The sequence below is a fragment of the Camellia sinensis genome, chromosome 4, assembly GCF_055761805.1.
Source record: "Camellia sinensis isolate YWXY chromosome 4, ASM5576180v1, whole genome shotgun sequence".
In the NCBI taxonomy this organism is placed as follows: Eukaryota; Viridiplantae; Streptophyta; class Magnoliopsida; order Ericales; family Theaceae; genus Camellia; species Camellia sinensis.
The window spans coordinates 192,944,144-192,966,092 of record NC_138964.1 but is presented as its reverse complement, the minus strand read 5'-3'; the positions used below and the strand labels follow the sequence as shown (position 1 = coordinate 192,966,092).

At 35.8% G+C, this 21,949-nt stretch overlaps 1 pseudogene across 1 annotated transcript; it reads right to left on the bottom strand.

Annotated features, from left to right (window-relative positions):
- Positions 1–331: 331 nt before the first annotated feature.
- Positions 332–20,792, bottom strand: LOC114280041 (geraniol 8-hydroxylase-like; annotated as a pseudogene). Its single transcript, XR_014328162.1, has 3 exons — positions 20,379–20,792; positions 1,196–1,660; positions 332–1,096 (listed from the first exon to the last, which is right to left on the bottom strand). The product of XR_014328162.1 is annotated as a geraniol 8-hydroxylase-like (transcript).
- Between the last annotated feature and the right edge of the window lie 1,157 nt (positions 20,793–21,949).

Below are 21,949 nucleotides of genomic sequence, written 5' to 3'. Positions count from 1 at the left end.
AAATCTTTAATTGTGTAATGAATTTTACTTTTATAAACACTTTTGTCAACTCATCAAACATGTTTTCTTGGTTTTGTTTTCAAATGTAATCAAGATGTGTGCACCATACAATTTTTTTAAAAACCAGAAATTGACAATATTATCAAACACCACCATAATATTGGGCACATAATTGCGCACTAAAAACAAGTCTATGGGTTTAATGTTGAATGTTTACATTGTCACAATGAGTTCCACAATCTCTTCCTTCATAGTCTACAGTCATCCAAAACATTGAAGACAGAACCAGAGGAATTTTTATTTGTAAACTTTCGAATCGAGTTCTAGTATCTGACTTCAATCAATTGGTATTATTGAAAACTTTCAAGACATAATATTGGTTCTAGATCATAAATACACATACACATCAATTACCCTTACAACTAAGAGCTATAGAAACTGTCATAAATGGACAATAAAGCCAATAGACAATGACATTGATCATAAATTTACCAGAGACAAAAAAAAGAAGAAGAAGACATTATTGTCACACATTAATTGGAACAGCGCGCAAAGGTTGAGCCTTTTGTACCTTTTGTAAGGTGATGCCAACCTTTTCCTCCATGTCCAAGTCCCTTGGTGCAATTACACCTTCAAGCTTCCAATCAAACGAGTTTATGAACGAGCCCAACATCATCGGAACCATCCTTATAATAAGCTCAAAATCCTGACTGCGGACATCAATTTCTGAGCCCAAAAACCTCTCAGGCATAAATGAGGTTGGGTATGGCCATATGCTTGGGTCGCGGCCAATAGCCCAAGCATTTACTAGCACTTGTGCTCCTTGTGGGACTATGTAGCCACAAACTTCAACATCTGTCTCAACCTTGCGAGGGATTAAGAATGGGACGGGTGGGTGTATCCTCGAGGTCTCTTTCACGATTGCTTGCAAGTAAGGCAAGCGCGAAATGTCCGATTCTTCTACTAATTTCCCTTTGCCAATAGTTTGTTCAAGCTCGGCTTTGGCTTTCTTTAAAGTCTCGGGATTTTGCAATAACTCCGCCATTGCCCATTCTACTGTGTTTGAAGTTGTATCTGTCCCCGCTGCAAAGAGATCCTGTAACAGAATTGGTGTATAAATTAGACATCATGTCCAAGGCTTCAAAACACATGTTAATAATGTAAAATATTAGTGAAGAGGGAGAGAAATGCGAACCAAGAACAAATGCTCAATGTGAGGTCTATCAATCTCTTCATTGTTCTGTTCATTGATATCAAGCAGGACATCTAAGACATCGTTTCCTTCTCTAGTCTTCCCCAAATTCCTCAATTCTGATCGTTCATCGATCAATCGACCCAAGAGCTGAATTATTTTCGCAAAGTGGACTCTCATCCGACCCCTTATCGATTTTCATAAGCGCGGGAAAGTAATCGACCAAGTTGGGCTTACCAGCTTCTTCCATGATATTCGAAACCAGCTCCTTGAACTCTTTTGACGAATCATGACTTGGGTCGGCCAAATCCACCGAAAACAAAGTGTTTGACAACAAATTTAGGAAAGTTGTGAAAGCTACGCGTCCTATATCCACCGCAACACCTTCCTGGCAACACTTTGCGACGTAGGAAATGAACTCCTCCACCTTCTGCCGCCGTAGGTATTGGTTAGCGTCAAGCCTGTTTCCTGAAAAGACAGAAAAATGATTTACAAACAGAATTCGTACACGTGTGGTAGTAGTCTTTTTACAGTTATTAAACCACAGTGATGAAAGGACTATAATATAAAAATTGTGTTTGAAAGATACAGATAACGTAGTGGGTGAAAGCATTCAAATTATACCTTGCGTAAAAGAATTTGAAACGAAGAATTTTATGGGTAAATTACATGCTTGACAATCACGAACTATGAACTCCTAGCAATAGAGTGATACCATAGTATAAGTATCACCCACTCTATTCACAGTGCAAAGGCTTTCGATTTTCATATGGAAGAGAGTTGGACAGAGAGTATGAGAAAAATATTATGGGTAAAAATCACATAACTGATGTTCTATATTATCTAGATATATAATCAAATATATAATCATATATATCTATCTATCCATATCTCCTAAGGATATGATAGATGTAGATAGATAGAGGGTTATCCTAACAAATAGGATAATCAGGAAATCAAATTCAAATTACATGGGTAATTTGAATGGGTCATGGGTCATGCCACATGGGCGCCCAAATACGGGTCCAATACCTGGCCCAATTTACAACATCTCCCACTCGCACATGAGTTGGCATGACACTGTTACATCTCTATCTCAATCTCCTCAAATATTGAACAATCCCATACTAGCCAATGAACCGTGCGACCACTGAGAAATACCTGCATGTGGGAGCTCTATACTAGAACTCAAAAAATTAGCCAGCATGGAGACATTAACCCGAAATAAAAATAGTGTCTCATATATCCCAGACCCATCTAATTACATTGGTCCAAAAAAACATCTCTAATCTCTCAAAAGAGCATGGTTGACCCTCTCAATTCTTGCAATATATTCACACTCAATCCGTCTCTCATACAGAGCAATGTGAGTGGCGACAGTGAATATACAACAGTGGTGTAATACCAGATGATCTTCCCTTTGCCCTTATGCCATTTAGTTTAGGATTGACCGTTTTTCCAGTGATGTCCTTTAAGGCTGAATCATATATGATTGCAGGCAACATACTAAAGTAGCAGAACATCAACCCCTTATCTTATGACATAGTCAAAAGTCACAAAAGGGTACATAAATGAAAGTCATATCAATAATGACACGTAAGACTCACACAGTGAGGAAACAGGGTTCCATTCTCTTACCTCATTACTTAGTCGCCAAGAACATATAGTATGAATACATACTACGGTGGAGTAACTCTTCTAAAAGAGTGACGTCATACTCGATACATCGTACAGATCTTAGTCTAGTCGCTTTCTAGTGCCTAACCCGAATTCTTTATTGGCTCGTCTTCCAAGCACCAACTGAGATCTCGCATCTGGCTAATCATAACAGCCACAACATGGAAAGTGGGTACTAACATCCATGTTTGGTCCTTAACACGACCTCATCTTGGTTGTAACCAAGGCGACATACATAGTGGATAATTCAAGCCTCTCTTGGCTCCAAATAAAATAAACCACTAGTCTCATTTTTGCTCGCTTCCAAGCGCCAAGGGCGATTGCTCGTGTGAGTAAGCCAATCTTGCTTACTGACATCATCATTTGCTAATCATTATGACACAAACTATAATAGTGTCAACATCCCATCATCTCACAACAAATAAATGATCGATTTAAAAAATAAGACCACAGTCTACGCAATTCTAGATTTCAGGCATAAGCCTTATCAGCACCTTTTGCGATAAGCATATACAATGGAATCCACCATGTGCGCCTCACATGAAATGGTTCAAGATCACTACCTTTTGCGCAATTACCTCTCTAAAGATATTTTGGTGACCAATTGTCGCGACCCAAACCCGTCCTTATAGGTTTAGCGTCATGACCGGTCAGTAATCCGAGATTACCAAAGGCCTGCTTATCAGTTGGTGGAAGCTTATAAATAATAAAATATAACGTCCAATGAGTTGTGAGGACTAATATGTAACAAAACAACTTTCATATATGTATATACACATCAGTCTAGGCATCAAGCTTATGTACAAAAATACAACATAATTAGGGATTAAATCCCATTAACAAAACCAATCTTAACTTCAGATATGAAAACATTCAGAACTAGTCTCAGTGACGTTCAAAACAAAAGGGTGAACTCTAAATCACCCATGAAACCTTGAAGGTTGTCTTAGTAGGAACCTCAAAGTGAGGCATAGAAGTTGGCTTGACAAAACAGAGTTTAGGTTAACGCCACTAAGTTCGCCCTTGCACTTGATCACCTACATATAAATATAAAATAATGAGTTACAGCCCAGTGAGTAACAAATGTATAAAGAGGTTAAGAATGATGTCCTTTACAGTCTTTGAAACAATCGATTAGCATTAGAACACTTCAATCACTATCATTTGTCAATTAATCGTTCAATTCAATCGATCCAATCAATCATATTCTTATAGGTCATACGTGGTACATCCAATAGCAACAATACACTAGGTCTTAAAAGACCGAACAATCAATTGATGGCCATGAAACAATAACACTAATTCCAAGATTTGGAACTGACAGAGATCTCTGTAACAATAACGATATCAATAACAATCACAATACGCTATGGATGCCACGAATACAATTCAAAATAGGATCATCATTCAATCGATAAAAAGTATCATTTCAGAAAGCAATATGATTTATCAATCTGAAAATAAATACGATTGAACATATCCTTACAACATTGTTACTCACAGTTAGCTCCTTGAAGCACATGATCACAATGTGGCGTCTAACCTACACAAACACATTCAAGCACAATATCTCAAAACATGTTCAATTCATTCAATCGGTTCTTAAATCTATTCAGTTCATTCGGTACTTGTTCGTTCGGTTATTTCTATTCGTTCTTTAATTTCCAAATCTTAATGCAAAAACTTCCTTAATTTGTCAATATCAAAACTATAACTTCATGAATATAATGATTCAAAACTTTTCTTCCTTTTTTCTTACAAAATATGAAATTAAAGCTACAAGGCTCTTAGAAAAATATCTACATTTATGAAATTCAAATTAAAATCAAACTAATTCTTGATTGTCAAATTCAAGTTATAATTTATTTCTTAATTTTTCCAATTTTAGATTTAATTCATTTTCTCTATATCGAACCCAATTTCAAATCCACAAATTTTAAAACATGAATTAAACTTTCAAAATTCTTGAAAAATTCATAATGCATGTACAATTGAAACTCAATTTCATGTTAAGACAACTAAATTCAAACCTAAAGTGATTAATTTCTAAGTTAATTTCCATAAATTTGAACCTAATTCCATTGCATGGATCAGATCTTCAATACATAATTGTTGCATGCAAATTTTATAACACAATTCAAGAATGATTCTCAAAATTAAACTCAAACTTAACAAATTTAAAGAATCATAACTCATAATCTTCAACCTAACTTAATTTTACATGCAAAACCCAATTCCTATATGAAAAATCTAGAAATCCCCTAGATGTTGATTTGTGATTATGTATCAATTTTAAGCAGAATATAACAATCCCAATCAAACAATCAAGACAAAGAGACACAACGATTTAACGTGGAAAAAACCACAATTGGACACCTCCAACTGTGATAAAAAAACCACGGGCAACAGCCACAAGAACAATCCACTAAGAAGATTTAAAGGAATTACACAGGTATACTCTCAATTACCAAGCGAATCCACAACGCCTAATTGAACCAACCTCTATGTGCCTCTTCCAACCTCATCTTCACCACGGAATTGTCTTTCTGATGAGCCACTCCGGATTCCACCAAAGCTTCAGGCTCGAATTCTTCAAAATCCACAACTGAAGAATAACTCTCTCTTTTGTGTATAACAAACAAACCTTTGATGTACTCTCTTTAAATCATGAGTTGAAGACTCAAAAAAAACATCAAAGAAAACAAACAAAATATCCCCAGATATAAACTTTAAGAACCAAAAAGAAGATCTGGAGGACTTTTTTTCAATCACTTAGTTTTGGGAGAAAACCAAGTATTTATAGAGAACCAAAAGTAATCCTAGATTGGGAAGAAAACAAACTCCTTGAGAAATCCGGATTCTGAGGCTCGCTCGAGCGAAGCTTTTCTGGCTCGAGCGAGGAGTGTATTTTTCATGATTTCTACTAGTGCCTTGGCTCGAGCGACGGATCCTTGGCTCGAGCGAGGAATACACTCTTTCAGGTTTTTGTATGGACGCAATCCTTGGCTCGAGCGCGCATTCCTTGGCTCGAGCGAGCAAGCCCTAGCTCGAGCGAGAATTCCTTGGCTCGAGCGAGCAACGACGGACATGCAATTTTGAATGCAATTTTGCATTTTGCTTCGGCCGCGAGCTGACCGGTCAGCTCGACCCCCGTAATAATCAGCGAAGTGGCAATCTTGAAAGCATTAACATCACAAACTTCTCTGCATGGTTCGATTCGGGTTTGGATTCGCATCTAATAAACTCATAGCCTCACTGAAATAAAAGTGCGAAAATAAATACATCTAAAAGGAGTTTTGTCAAACGGGGTTGTCAAGAATAAAAACCTAACACTATCAATTTATATAATTGATTCTCAATTCTTCATTTTTAATCCTCTCAAAATCCATCTTAAATCAATTTATGTCTAGATTATTTAAACAATACTAGAAAGAGGATGGAATTTCTTACCTAAAGATGAATTTTTCACAATTTTAAGTTTGAATTTTGGTATCTCACAAGGCTTTTTTCTTCCCTTTTCTTTCTTCCTCTCGGTTTCTCTCAGCCCGTGCCCTCTCGTTCTTTTTCTAACTTTGTTTCCAGCAGATTGAAGGCCCAGCAGATTGAAGGCCACCTTTGACTTCATTCTTCATCTTTTCCTTTATTATTTTATTTTATTCATTTAGTGGACACTTGTCCTTATTATATGAACCCATGTGGTGGTGTATTAACTCTTTCTTTAACTAATTAATCTTGCTTAGGATACTTAATTGAGATTGATCTTTGATTACAATTAGCTTAATTAACTATCTCTTAATTTTAATTAGTTATGTAAAATTCTAACCCAATTAATCATGACTACGTACAAATCCCACATAATTTTAATTAGTCTAATTGACTCCAATAAATATCCAATCGAATCATAATTAAGTTGATCAGTCTGGATTAAATTTTTAATTAAACTTCCAAAAAGCTCCAAATGTCCAATTAAACTCATTACCATTCTAAATTTTGGTCTCTCATATCATTAAGGCCCTTCAATTTCGGATTAAACCCAAAATTTCCATCAATAAATTACATATTTAAAATTGGACAACTCATAGTTAAATTTAATTCATAATAACCACAATTCTCAATCCTCATAATTAATTACCTTCATTAACTCCAATTCGGACCTAATTAATCGAATCTCAATTTTACTAAACTGAATCGAATATATAATTAAACGCCCAAATGGGTCCGTAATTAAAATTAAATTTATTCAATTTCTTAATTTCACTTCCTTAAGCTACTTGGACCCTTAATTTCTAATTCCCAAATAAATCTTTAATAATATATGAATTAGATTCCACAATTCTCATAAATCCCAAATTAAATTAGGATAACGATTAATTGAAATCCCAAATCTCCTTAATTAACCAAATATAAAATATTATACATGGCGGGGTTGTCACACCAATCTGCATTCATTCAAGATGCGTCAAACTAGCGCATTGAATCTTACAAGGGGCAAATTTATATACTACTAGCAAAACACTCTATCCACAGTCTAATGAGCAAGGTCAATGTCTAAACTACTTAGTTGACCATTTACCAAAGATAACACTCATTATGCCGAATACGCCCACATAGCGTACTTCAGGCTCTCACAACAAAAAAGATCAAGGAATATAGGTCATCTATTTCTCCCAATGACAATCCAAGGATTCAATCAATAGCTAAGGCTCTGGCTTTTACTGATAGGTAAGTCAATGGGTTTGTAATTTTGCATCTAGAATCATTCTAAGATATTCCTTATGTAAGTCATCAAAGACAAACCGGGAATTTTCCCAAAACAATCCCTAAGGATCGTACATCCGAGCATATAAATTACATCACCCATGTGACGCCCCCAAATTAATACAATAAAGATAACTCATATGCGGAATAAATATGAGAAACAACATACTTTCATATATCAGAGTTCACTGTTTAATAACCAGTTAAATGTCATGTAGGCTTACATCTTTCCAAGTCATTGCTTGGTTACGCAAATAGAGTCTTGCTCATTACATCTTAAGCCCTTGGCTTTACAAATAACAAACATACAAACATAAGGCATAATTAAGAAGCTCTTGCTTCCCGAAAGTCCATCCACGCTATTGCCTTGGAGGAAACATTTCACCTGCACCTGAAAATGATATTTCCGTATAGGGTGAGCCAACAGTCAAGTAGAGATAATCTAACACAATATATGAGGTTTAGCAAAGGTATAAATACTACGTGCATGAACAATACCGATACTAAAACATCCACAAGGCCTGCATATTCATATGCCATTAAGACTTAACCTCTTTCCATTTTCCTTCAATTCATTTTTAGTTCATATATGCTACCCAATTCATGAGTTAAATTCATTATCTTTTAACAACCAAAATGAGACTACAACTCAATGGTTTTACAACCATGCAAAATACACATAAACACTTCAAACCTACCATTTTACGGATATTTTGTCCGAAGGAATCGACACCCATTTATATATAAAATTTCGGGTCTTTTACCTAGGACACTCTGGCCAACTTGCTTTAAATGGAGTCTATCCCCTTTCTACTCCCAAACAAATATACATATGCAATGTATTTATAAACATAATCATGTATGGAGTACATCCACTTTCTCCTCCCAATAAACATACATATACAATGTATTTATAACATGGTCATATTCAATGACACCAACAATGGATTAGCATTAATCGCCTAATTCTCATGTAATTTCTACAACAATCATAGCTATCCTCCACCGATAGCCCAATACATTTATCTCTAAACAGATATTCAATCTCAAGATAAATAGTTTATTTACAACTTCCAAAAGTGTAAGATAATACATATCTAATTTCACCATCTATACCCATAACCTTCTAATTTCACATTTTCAATACTAATCCCAATCATTTATACAAAATAATAATTTAATCAAATTAGGGCAAAATCTCCCTCGTTCCACATATCAACCCAAACACCAAAATCAACTATTTTGGCACAACATGATCATATATTCAAGCGTCATGCTCATTTACCTCATATTCATCAAAACCCCTCGTTTCATTTCACACCAAAATCTTAGATTTGTCCAAACCACAACCAAATCTCATCATCTATACACAATAGCATATAACTAAGTTAAAAATCACATTAGAGTGTAGAAATTCCCTACCTCAAGAAGAGAAGACGAGCAAAGCAAGATTGAACTCCAAAAATGACGAAACCCACTTTTACTTAGATTAATACGAAGCTCTTGAAGCCCTCCACCTTATTTTCAAAGACATTAAGGTCAAGAACTCAATGGATTTAGATGAAATCTTAGAGAGAATGTGAGTTTTAAGAGAGAGAAGCTCAAGATTTGGAAATTTAGAGACTTATAGAGAGAGAGAGAAAGCAGAAAATGATTTGAAATGTCACTTTCACGATATGATAAAGCGCGGTCCACTTGAGCGTGTAAAGCCCCGCTCGAGCGTGAAACCCTCCGATCGAGCATGAAATACACTCTCACAGTATTTTTGCAGACATAGTCCTCGCTCGAGGGCCCGAATGCCCGCTCGAGCGTAGAGCAAATTTCAAAAGCCCACTCGAGCGCAAGAATGCCCGCTCGAGCAGAAGAGCCAAATTCTGGGCAACAAAGGCTTGGAAAAATAAACAACCAACCTGTTCCAAACACACAACTACAACCCAATAACCAACATTAAGGGGAGACAAGGGAAGCAAGACATGAACCATCATCCAAACCATACAAACCCGAGTCCGGAACACCACAAGAGACGGGTCAAAACCAGGGTCGCTATAACCCATGTCCATCATATCTAAAACAGAGGACTGCCCACCCTAGGTGGCGACAACCTTATAAATTCCTAGCTTATAATGACTAAGTAAGGAAAAGCTTCTTTTGGACCATTGACCATGCCTTAGTGGTCTTCATCAATTATCGTTGGCCTATCATGGCTCAACGAAATCTAAGAACCACTATTTGGATAACTGTTTTAGGCTGTAAAAAATTTATTGGAACTAGCAACCTTTTTGCGCTCCTAACTTTTCACCATAAAAGCAGAAGGTAAATCCCTAGGGATCTACTTATCCAATTCTCCAACGAGAAGTTGGGTCACAATGTCCATAAATCAATGTTCTGAACTTATGTTAATCATAGCCTAAGTCAAAATAATCTCACTCCCTAGGAGGAAGTCTTCTCATGGTCTACACCTTCCTCAATGGAGCGACTTTTCGGTATCTAGCGAGCCTTATGCCTCAACAATGACTATCCAAATTACGCATAACTTTAGAACAGTTTCGCGTCATAATGAAAAGTCAACCAAATTATAGACATGGTTAATCTTGAAAGACTTTGTCTTAAACTGCGCAACATTGATCTACTTTCTAAAAACAGGGGACTATAGCCTTTGGCATTATCCTAGGCTCTTTATCATCTTGCGGAGCAATCATGAATATTTCCCTCTCAATCACCCAGTGATGACGTGAAAAATTTTAACATTCGCTACCACGCAACTAATAAGGTAGAGTATTCTTCTCTAATGGAGTAATCTATTAGTAGGCACATCGCTCTCCCTATCCCTAGGATATTGGAAATTTCTTTCTATTCTCAACTAGGCTACATAGAGCGCTATGCTTAGAATTCTCTATCTTATAGAGTTCCAAAACTCTATTCACGTCATCTTTACCAAGAAAACTTTATGTGACTTAGTTACACTCCCATAGAGCTGCTTACCTATATGCACATGACCCGGAGGGTTTACATGACAACATACAATAATACGCCACATGACCCTAAGTGTTTACAAGACAACATACAATAATGCACCATAGAACCCTAGGTCTTAACTTCGCAACCTTATGAGAAGTAAAATAAAGATAAGCTGCTTAACGGTTACAGATCGCCTATAGACGGCTCTCCGCTAGCCCATTACTCAAATGGAGTATAAAATCTGATATGGAGGGCACTTAGTTAGGGATATAAGCAACAAACTAAAGTGCAATTCCTAATTGGGAAATATTTTGCGCCATCATCTACCTAACATTAACAATACTTAATTCCTTATCTCTACTACACCATTGTATTGCTAAGTACTAGGAATAATCAATTTTCCAAGCATCCATTTCTCTTCACAGAGCTTTCTAAAATAACTCAAATAGATACTCGCCACTTTAGTCAAAACTAAAAAGCACGAAAGCTGTTATTTGATTGATTTCGACCTCAGATATGCAATGTCAAAAATTATCTCAAAACTTTTGACTTATGAGAGATCAAATAGTCTTGACTCAGATGCGTATCGTAATCTATAAATGTGTCGAGATTGAGGCTAGCTGTCATACCCTTACACATCCAGTCATAAATATCATAGTGAACTAAATGCGCCAATACAAATGCCCTTCTGCGGCTTTCCTATTTACTTGTGCGCAACCATTGGGAACAAAGTTATACATTCACATGAGAGCAGGATGTCCCAAGCGAGTGGGCCCGAGAGGGCTTACTCAAACCATCCATGTCATCTTCTATTAATGGTATTAAGTATAATAAGCCACCGGTTCATAACCAATGTCATAAACTAATTCCAATTATCCTAATGTGTGAGCTCTCGAAGACAAGTTTTAAAAAGGTTTAGGCCCAACTAGGTAATGACTCACGACTAATTGATATTCACTAGATCATAAAAGGATGTCATGGAGATATCAAGTGTGCCTAAGTCACAAATTTGACTAATAAGTGCTAATCCTCTGCACTTTCAAGTCAATTTTATTCTCCATACACTTAACTGCATCTAGTTGAAAGATGACGATACTCCTCTTGCCATCTTTGTTTCTCGCTTCCTAGTTACTTGCAATTAATTCTACTATCTACAAGAATGAAAGAATAAGCTATCAATCTATGATAGCTCCTGAACTAACTTAAGCGCGAATTAGGCTAAACAGTCTAATTTAACACAATGCTCTCACAAGCAATGCGTCAAATTCTTAGAGTCATAACAAACTTGTTAGCCTTGACCTTTTTCATTACTATGGTACAATGTTTGCGCTTAGTGGTAAATGTTATTTAAAAGCGTTAGCCTAGCTATGGAATCATACAAAGAAGCACCTCCTCATGTCTCACACTTAAGTGTGGAAACAGTAAGTGTCCAGACTTTGACAAGTTGGCAATGTTAATAGATTTTGCAGCCACTTGGTGCTAATCTTTTCACTTAGTGTTAATAGATTTTGCAGCCACTTGCGCTAATCTCTTCATTTAGTGATACTTCAATGCACACTATTATAGTGCATGAAATTTTACTCCATCCACTCCCAACAATTGGGTAGAGAGCAAAACACTGCTCATACTGGCTACTTGTCTTACATTTAATGACTAATTCATTTAAGCTCGCATTTCTTGAATGACGTGACTCTTGAATGTTACTTCATCCAATGATACAACATTATTACAAGTCAAATTAAAAAGTCAATCCGCGTAACTCAATAGTCAAGATCATATACAGATCTATTGAGGGTTTACTAATTTCACAACTCCAAAACTCGCCAATCAAAACTATGTAGTATGCCGCTAACCATAGCGCACACATCCGTTTTTATTGTGCCAAACAAGGCAACAAAACCACGACAACTTTGAGTCATGTTTCATTACTTTGGCTCAATTAAGGTCGGACCTAAAATCTTCAAGATTTTTTGCTCATCTAAAGAATATGATTACATTGTTCACATTTGAACATCTCTACTAAGTTTAGGTCAATCAAATTAACTTCCATAAGCTAAGTCAATTTAGAGAGAAATTCGCATTAGGATTAACTTGATTAACATAATATAATTTTGCCACAAAAGTATAAATTAAATAGTGACAATATTACACAAGTCACAAGATCAAAAATCCGTTATGCTCGTACTCATCTCTTACGCCACAGGTGACAATTATCCAAAATTTAATTTAATGCATACGCAAAATATTAGTTTTCAAAAGTAAATCTACAAAGATTTCTCTCAACCGAACAATCTCCCACTGACTATGGCATGACTAAAGCATGATAAAATATTATAATTGCATACAATAGCATCTTAATGTAGATTCACAATCAACTCATGCTATGTTACAATTAATAATGGAATTTAAATAAAAAAATAATTAATCATGCTTTTCTAATCACAACATATTAGAAATTCTAGGAAAAAACCAACAATATGCTATGTTTAATATTCAGATTATGCCATAACAGAAAGTACATCACTTCTAAAATTTTATGAAATTTTATGAAATTTTAAATAATTAATAAATACACATAAAATCAGAAATAAATATTCCAGAATTTGGAAAAATGCAAAAATCATATCAGTAAATAGTAAACCATTACAATAGTTTACCATAAAAATTTCAGCCTCAGAAACTTAGTTATGCAACCCCAGAAGTATTTTAAAACAGAAATAATGAATTATTATTTCAGGAAAATTATTTTTTATTTTCATAAAATTTTGAAAATTTTACAATAGATAAATTTTTTAATTATAAGTCCAACAATACCAACCACGCTCAAAACAAAGCTATAACGAATTACTTATGACCATTTAAAGCAATTTTGAATTTTTAAAACAAACAAACAGAGCCTTAAAAACTAGCAGCCAAGATTGTGCGGAAAATGGCGCAGTTCGGCTCGAGGCTCGGCTCGGCGCGTGGCATAACACAGGGTGTGCTTGGACAGCGCAAGACGCGCGCGTGGAAGACGCGGACAGTGCGTGCATGGACAACACGACTGATGAGCTCGTGAGGGCACGTGGGAATCGCATCTGGTACGTGATGACACGTGGCAGCAAGTGGCCGCCACTGACGGCATCATCTGGCGCGTGCGGCGCACGTGCTGGCTTCCAGGGTGTTTTTTGGTCCAGTTTTGGTACTGCCAGACTCCATTTTCAAAATAAAAATATTGGTGGACTCACAAATAGGCATTTAACAAACATAAATAATAAGGTGTATCACACTCTCTTTCTAATGAGAGTGGACGTGCAAAAACTCTACACTTCATCTTCTTCCTTAAGCCACCAAAAACACAAAACGAATCCAAATTAGGATTTGTTTTTTCTCATCAGCCGTAAGTCAGAATCAAGCTCATAATATACCATTTCGAAGGTATCGAAATAAGGATTCAAAATATATAATTTTCATAACATAAAAACAAAGCATGTAAAACCAGCATGCAGTCAAAGTTACGAAAAATTAAATATGAATCTCCATTTTTCTCAAAATCCGACCATTGGATTTTCATGAAATTTTGAAGATATATTCTACATGAAATATACTACAATTTATGTAAATTTCAGGCTGATCGGAGAAAATTTGGAAAAATATTAATTTTTCATGCATATATCATATGTGTATATATATATATATATAATTATATACATATTTTAATGCAAAAAAAACAAGCACGAAAATATCCATTTATGGCTCTGAAACCAATGTAAGATACACATAACGCAGTGGGTAAAAAGATTCAAACCATACCTTGTGTAAAAGAATCCGAAACGAAGAACCTTGTGGGTAAATCATGTGCTTGACAACCACGAACTATGAACTCCCAACAATGGAGTGATACCACAGTATGAGTATCATTCACTCTATTCACAGTGCAAAGACTTAATCGATTTTCATATGGGAGAGAGTATGAGAAAAATATTATGGGTAAAAACCACATAACGTATCTGTTGTTCTATATCATCCAGATATATAATCAAATATATAACCATATATATAATCAGATATATCTCCTAAGGATAGGATAGATGTAGATAGATAGAGGGTTATCCTAACAAATAGGATAATTGTAGACACCCCATGTTGACCGGCCTTAAGACTTGGGCGTTTTCTTTTGATTACCGGATGATAACAATTACAATGTGTTTCTCACAGAATCCTCAGTAAGAGAGATAAAATTTGAACTTTAATCCCAACCTTCACCATTTTGGCCATATTGCTTTAAAACTACTAAATATTTCATTCATTTAATATTTTGTACTTTTGCATAATTTTTGTGTTTGTTCATATTTTTGATGTTTTTTTATATATCAATTGGTATAAATTATATATTTTATATATTATATTATATATATTATAAAATAAAATAATAAAAAAATTGTTTGATGTCGGTCAGCCGAGGGCTGATCGAGATCAAACATCAGGCATGTATATACATATATGTTATTAGCTTATGTTGATATGATTATTATATTATATGTATATAATATAAAGATTAGGCATAAATTATTATATATTATTGTATTATATGTTTTGGCTTATATAAAGAGGGAGAGGCTCAGCAAAAAAGAGAGGTTTTTGATTAAGGAATGATTCAAGAGAGTTAGAGAGAAAGGAGAGTAATTTTGTCTACATTTCAACCTTGAGCCAAAATACTTCCAAACTTCCATAGCTACTGAGGATTTGAGAACACACTTCTTATACTTGAGGGTGATCAAGAGGGAGTTTGTAAACTAAGGAGTTCATCCTTTTCTTGGAAGGTGAATTTCACAAACCTTTCATTTTCCTGCATTTCTTACTTATTTTGCTCTTTTGCTTTGATTTATTGTGATATTGTATATTGTTGTAATCTAATTGAAAATGGTGAATTGAAGTCCCATACATGTTGATTTTAGTATGAAAAAGAGACCTTCTATGCTAAATGGTTTAACCTCTTCGGAGGTTCATTACCAGGGCATTACATCTCTCTCATGCCAAGAACAACTTCCCATTTGACATTTTTCGCCTTTTAGAGGACTTAATAATCACTTCGGACAAATAGACTAAAAAATAGAAATGACTAAGAAAATTGATTTAAAAGCAATCAACATACATAAGAAAATGAGTCATATTGCTTGGGCTTGGCTGGACGTGATGCCAAGTTTATTGTGTCAAGGCTTGTCTAAACACCGATTCATGATGTTCTAGACGAATCTTGAAGCGTCACCTATCATCCATTTCTTTAAATTAAGACTGACTTCAAATGGTTGATGGTTATTCAAAATATGAGCTAGAGATCTATGCTTAATGGCTTAATCTCTACGGAGGTTCATCGCCAACGGTATAATCTCTCTTTCATATTAAGAATTACTTTTCAGTTGGCGCGCTTCTCATTTAGTGGACATAATCATCACCTTGGAGTGAATGAATTAAAGAATGGAAAGGACTAACAAAAATTGCTAAAATGAATAAACCCACATAAAGAAAATAAGTATATTGCGTGGATTCAGCTGGACATTATGCCGAGTCTATTGTGTCAAGGCTTGTCTAAACATCAATTCATGATGTTTTAGATGAACTCTCTACCTCCCTCTTTGACTTCAATCTATGATAGGAGGGAGGGGTGGTTCCATTCATTGACCAATTTTTGTCCAAATTGTACCCGAAATCATCAAGCAATCAACTTGCTCATTAATATTTTAAAAACAATCCCACCCTTATCTCGAGGCTTTCCAATGATAGAGAAGTGTAAAAGGGACAAACAGAATTCGGAACACCCTGTCTGCATTGTTTTCACCTCAGGCACGAATAAACAGTCTTCTACAAAGAAATAAGGCATGGTCGGATTTATTTGAGGTCAAATCGATTGCGGGTCAGCCAGACCCCAATATATGGCAAACCATATGTCACGACCCAAACCCGGCCCTATGGGTTTAGCACCGTAACCGGCCAGTAATCCGAGATTACCGAAGGCCTGCTGAACAGTAATACAGTGAAACAGAGTACAGGGCCTGGCGGAAGCCAATACAGTAAGTAAATAGTGTCCATTGAGCTGTGACAGTCTGTATGCAAAAAGGCTTTTCATACATTATACAAAAACAGTACAGAACAGTATACACAATATTCACATCCATTTAACTAGGGACTCAACCCCACATAACAGTACAGAAAACATTCCGTCTGTACAACACAGTATACAAAATTAACAGTCACACAGTACAGGGACCTACTCCCTGTATAACAGTACAGTAAACGGTCAGTCTATACAAAACAGTGAAACAGTACAAAAAGGGGGGGAAATTCTAAAACACCCCTAAGCCTTAACAGTAGGCTCGGAACCTCGCAGTGAGGCACAAAGGCTGGCTTGACAAAACTGGAGTAACCCTGACGCCTCTAGCTGCGGTCTGGTGCCTGTACACCTACATATATATATGAGCAGTGAGCTAAAGCCCAGTGAATAACATAAAGCGTAAAGGGGTTTAGAATGAATGTCCTTACAGTAATGAAAACAGTTCATTTCAATCAGTAATTCAGTTGCTCAGTACAGTAAACAGTCATATGTGGTACATCCATTAGCATAACAGTAACAGTAGGTCTTAAAAGACCGAACAGTAATGATGGCCATCAGTCAGTAAACAGTAGTGGTTCCACGAGGGAACCGACAGAGATCTCTGTAACAGTAACAGTAACAGTAAACCGTAGATACTAAGGATGCCACAGTACAGTTCAGAAATAAAGGACATACATTCATTCAGTAAATAATACCAGTTCAGTAAACAGTTCAGTTCAGTATTCAAAAGATAATCAGTTGAACATATCTTTACACAATTGTTACTCACAGAGTTCTGGGCTACAGTATGCTAGAGCGTGTCTCCCTAGTCGCCAACCCTACACAGTTAACAGATTGAACACACACTAAGCTACACAGTTGGGAAATCTTATAACTTAATCCCTAATTTGCCTTGGTGTGTTCTACAATGATATCCTCATTAAGATGCCTTAAACTAGGCCTAAGAATGCCTAGGATGGGATGAGGATGCAAAAATACACTTAGAAAACATTTTGCAAACTTTGCTGAAAATAAGAGCCTCGCTCGAGCGAGACTTTCTACGCTCGAGCGTAAGTCCAAAATCAAAGGATTCGCTCGAGCGAGGAATCCTTCGCTCGAGCGGTCTGCAAAACAGTAAAAGTACTGGATGCTGAAATTTTACGCGCGATGGTCGCTCGATGGTCGCTCGAGCGGAGCCCTGGACAAAGGTGCTCGCTCGAGCGGGGAATCCTTCGCTCGAGCGAGGAAGCCAAATCTGGAATTTCCAGATCTGCCTCCCAAGCTCAAACCAAGCATTCAACCACTCCAAACTCGACCTCTTGGGCCCAAATTCTGGAAAACATCATTAAATTCAATGTATAACAAGTTTCAAAGCTCAATTTATGAATTCAAGCCCCAAAGGTGAGTCAAATACAACCACATTCAAACCCATTTTCAAGAACAACATTCAAACATGCATGAATGAGTTTTAAACCAAATTGAAGCTCCAAGGCTTGCTCAAATGAGCTCATTTCTTTCCAAAACCAGATGAAAACATGGTCTATAACAACAATATGAGCATGCATGTACCAATGTCCATGTAATCAACCTCAAAATGCAACAATACCAACATGCATGCAAGAAATGATCTTCAATCCATCATTTATGGACCAAATCATGACTTAGCTCTACAAATTAACATGAATCATGCAAGAATGAACTCAAGGACAGCAACAAGAAGATGGATGTCCTACCTTAATCTTGTAGAATTAGGAGTGAGGGAGCTCAAATATGCAAATACACTTCAATTACCAAGCAATTCTTCAAGTTTCCAAGGAATTCAAGGTGAATTCACTCTAACTCCCTACCTCCCTCTCTCTAGTCGGTGGTGTGCTCAAAATGAGCTGATGAAATGTGTATGTGTGAGCATAATGAGAATCAAAGATGATCCAAGTAGTGGGCCACTTAAGTGGCAAAATGGTAATTAAGTCCAACTCTTTAATTAGCTTAATTTAATCTAATTTAATCATACCTAATCAGTTTTCAGATAAATATACCATAAAATCGCATTAATTATGAGGGTCACGGAACATCAATCGGTTTCTAATTCGGCCGCCGATAAGGCCTTCAATTAGCAGTTTAAACATATAAACATGAACAGATAATCAGACAATCAAACAGATAGAATGCAATTAAGTAACATATACTCAGTTAATTCAGATTCCAATTTCAATCAGTCAGTTCAGTACTTTACTTAGTTCAATTATCAGTCAGTTATCAGTTCCGTTTAGCAGTAATCGGTAATTATCGGTAATCAATCAGTCCTTAATCAGTAAACAGTATGAGGGTTGTTACACCATATACTTTTGGTTAGCAGTAGTGACTGCAAAAGTGATTAGGGGTGAAACAGAACAGTTCCCAACAAGGCAAGGCAGACAGAGTGGCTTCCGAGGAGCATCACGCGAGCATTGCATATGTATTGTTGTTATAATAGACATCCCTTTTAATTGTTTATTCATTTTGGATTTGTAATAAATAGCTAATTTGGACACTCATACATTCAGACCCTCCTATGTGAGGGCGCAATTTTGTAATAATGTGTATATCTTCCAACCTCACGTCTTTCTCCTTTTTATTTAATCGCTTATGATGGTTAGATTAGGGACATCATGTTTTATTTAGCATTATTTATGTTTGCATCCACTTGTCTTACATACACCGGGGCTCGGTTCATCATTTTAAATTGCTTGTTTACATACTTCTTTGAATACATGTTAAACTGCATACTATCAAATTGATTCACATGCCATATTAGTAGCCAAGCCTATTTAATTGCATATCGTATGTGTTACATTAGCTATATTGCATAGTTAGGATCATGTATTTTTATAACTAGTTTCTCTTTTGGCTTGGAGTATTAGGTAAGTTTTTATGCTTTAGCACGTTGCATAAGTGTGATTGTTGCTATGTCTAGCATGCTTGCCATGAGGCTAAATGCTTAATTGATAAAACTGCTTGGAATGCCTGTGGATGATGGCTATTTGCTTAAATTGAAATAATTTGAATAATGTTCATATGCGATCACTTTTTTAAGTGGTACATATTCAAAGCACTTTTGTTTTTCAAAACAAACATGAATAAAGTATTCCAATATTTGCAAAATTAGTTTATACTTGTATGCATCGCATAGTAAAGTTAGCCTAATAATCGGAACAAGAGCATATAATGTGAATAAGAATTGCATCATGATTAGTAAAGGCGAATCTTTGATCGGGCGAGCGGGGGTGCTCAAATGCATTCATGACCTTCCCCTCTCGTACCTAAGTTCCCGAACCGAGACAATCTTGGTGATGACAGATAAGTGGCCTTTGGCACGAGCCATGGATTTCCTAAATTTTCCAAAACAAAATATTCAGGCGGCGACTCTGTATCTGGCAAAGCAGTCCAATTTTGACGTTTTGATTCTAAAATCGATTTTCTAAAGATTTGCTAAATTTGGACTCTTTGGTGTTTATCAATTTCACATTGCACTTGTGAGATAGATTCAGAACTGCGGGAGTCCGAACTGTAGGGTTTCTTTTCAAACTTCCGAAAGGGGGCGCAAAAAAGGCGAGCTACAATAATCTGGATATCAAATTCAAATTACATGGGTAATTTGAATGGGTCATGGGTTATGTCACATGGACGCCCAAATTCGGGTCCAATACCCGACCCAATTTCCAACAGTGTTTGTATAGCATTTACCTGAAAAGATATTGGATGTCATGATTTTTCAGAGGCTTCGCCACCTGTCTGCAACGGGCAACCGAACCATTGAGTAATGGTTGTGGTCATGGGCATGGAGTGAGTTGGGGATGGATCTGGTGGAGAAGGCGAAGTCTTGCTTTTGGAGGACTTATTTGGCCATGGTTGATGAAGAAACGACAATTGTCGTTAGTTGGCCGAGTTTCAGACTCATGATTAGGCCATGAGTTTTTGCTAACTCGGCCACGGACTTGTGGGGCTTGTCCCCAATTTGAGAAGGTTGCTGACCACGGGCAGCGCGGCCGGTCCAGGAGGAAGCTTTCGACATGTTCTGTTTCCTCTAGCAAGTGAAAGGAGGGTTTGAAGCAATGCGAGAGTTAACAAGAGATAGAAAACTATGCTCAATGGCTCCATAGTTTTCAACCAGGTGGGATTGCTGCTGAGGAGTTTCTCATCTTATTTATAGTTTTTTGTTCTTCGTAATATTAGTGAGTTCTCATGTCAAATATGTATAAATTCTTCTAATTAAAATTGTATGTTGACTATGTAATAAAAATTCACTTTTTATTGATGCATTCCGACAAAAAAGTTTGTCATGATCAAATAAATGTGTTGTGCCTCAAAAATTATTTAGTGCTTTTGAAACTTCATGTGTCTGTACTCTTTATTAATTATTATATATCATATTTCATACAATTTTCTAGACATTCAATACAAAATCACGAATTCTAACTTTTTCATCAATCAAAATACACCCACACACCACATGTTGTATCCTAAGACCACTAACTTCCGGTTGTTATGTGTTAAACCAGTTTAGACAAACCCACCGACTCTGTAGGTTGATTCTCAATACCAACTTACGTGGCATGCATATGTGGCCGACCCACATTAATTAGAGTAAGAAAAATAATATAATTTTTTTTTATTTTATTTTAATAGTAATGTGTGAAAAAGATAATTAAGTAATGATTAAAGAAGACATTATAGAGAAAGTTAACTTATATATTCAAAGGCCTGTTTGTTTTCAGAGGTAGGTTAGATGAGATTATTAGTTAGGAGATTACTAGTGAAGAGACTAAGAAAATTGTATTTGTTGATAACTAGTGAACTCATAATAGTTCCTACTTGTTTTGAGAAATAGGAGTGAAATTAACTATATAAAATTCTACAAACACCCTTATTGCATTACTATCAAATTTGGACTTATATCAACTAATAAATGCATTACATATTTTAATATAAAAAAAATATTTTACAAATATTAAAATTATATTTCATAAATATATATTTTTGGTACTATTTTATTTTTTAATATAATTTTTTTGGTATAAATATTATTATACTATTATATTTTTATATTAAATTATTTTGATATAAAGAATAGTAGAGTAAAAAATGATAGAATAATTTTAAAAAAAATGACAGAGAAAAGACCATACTAATCAATAGAATAAATAAATTAGGTAGGACAATAGAGGGCAAAATAGTAAATCATCCTCTAATCCTAAGAGATTATTTTTTTAATACCATCTCCTATGGGGGGACTAATCCCATCTACGGAGGCCTAT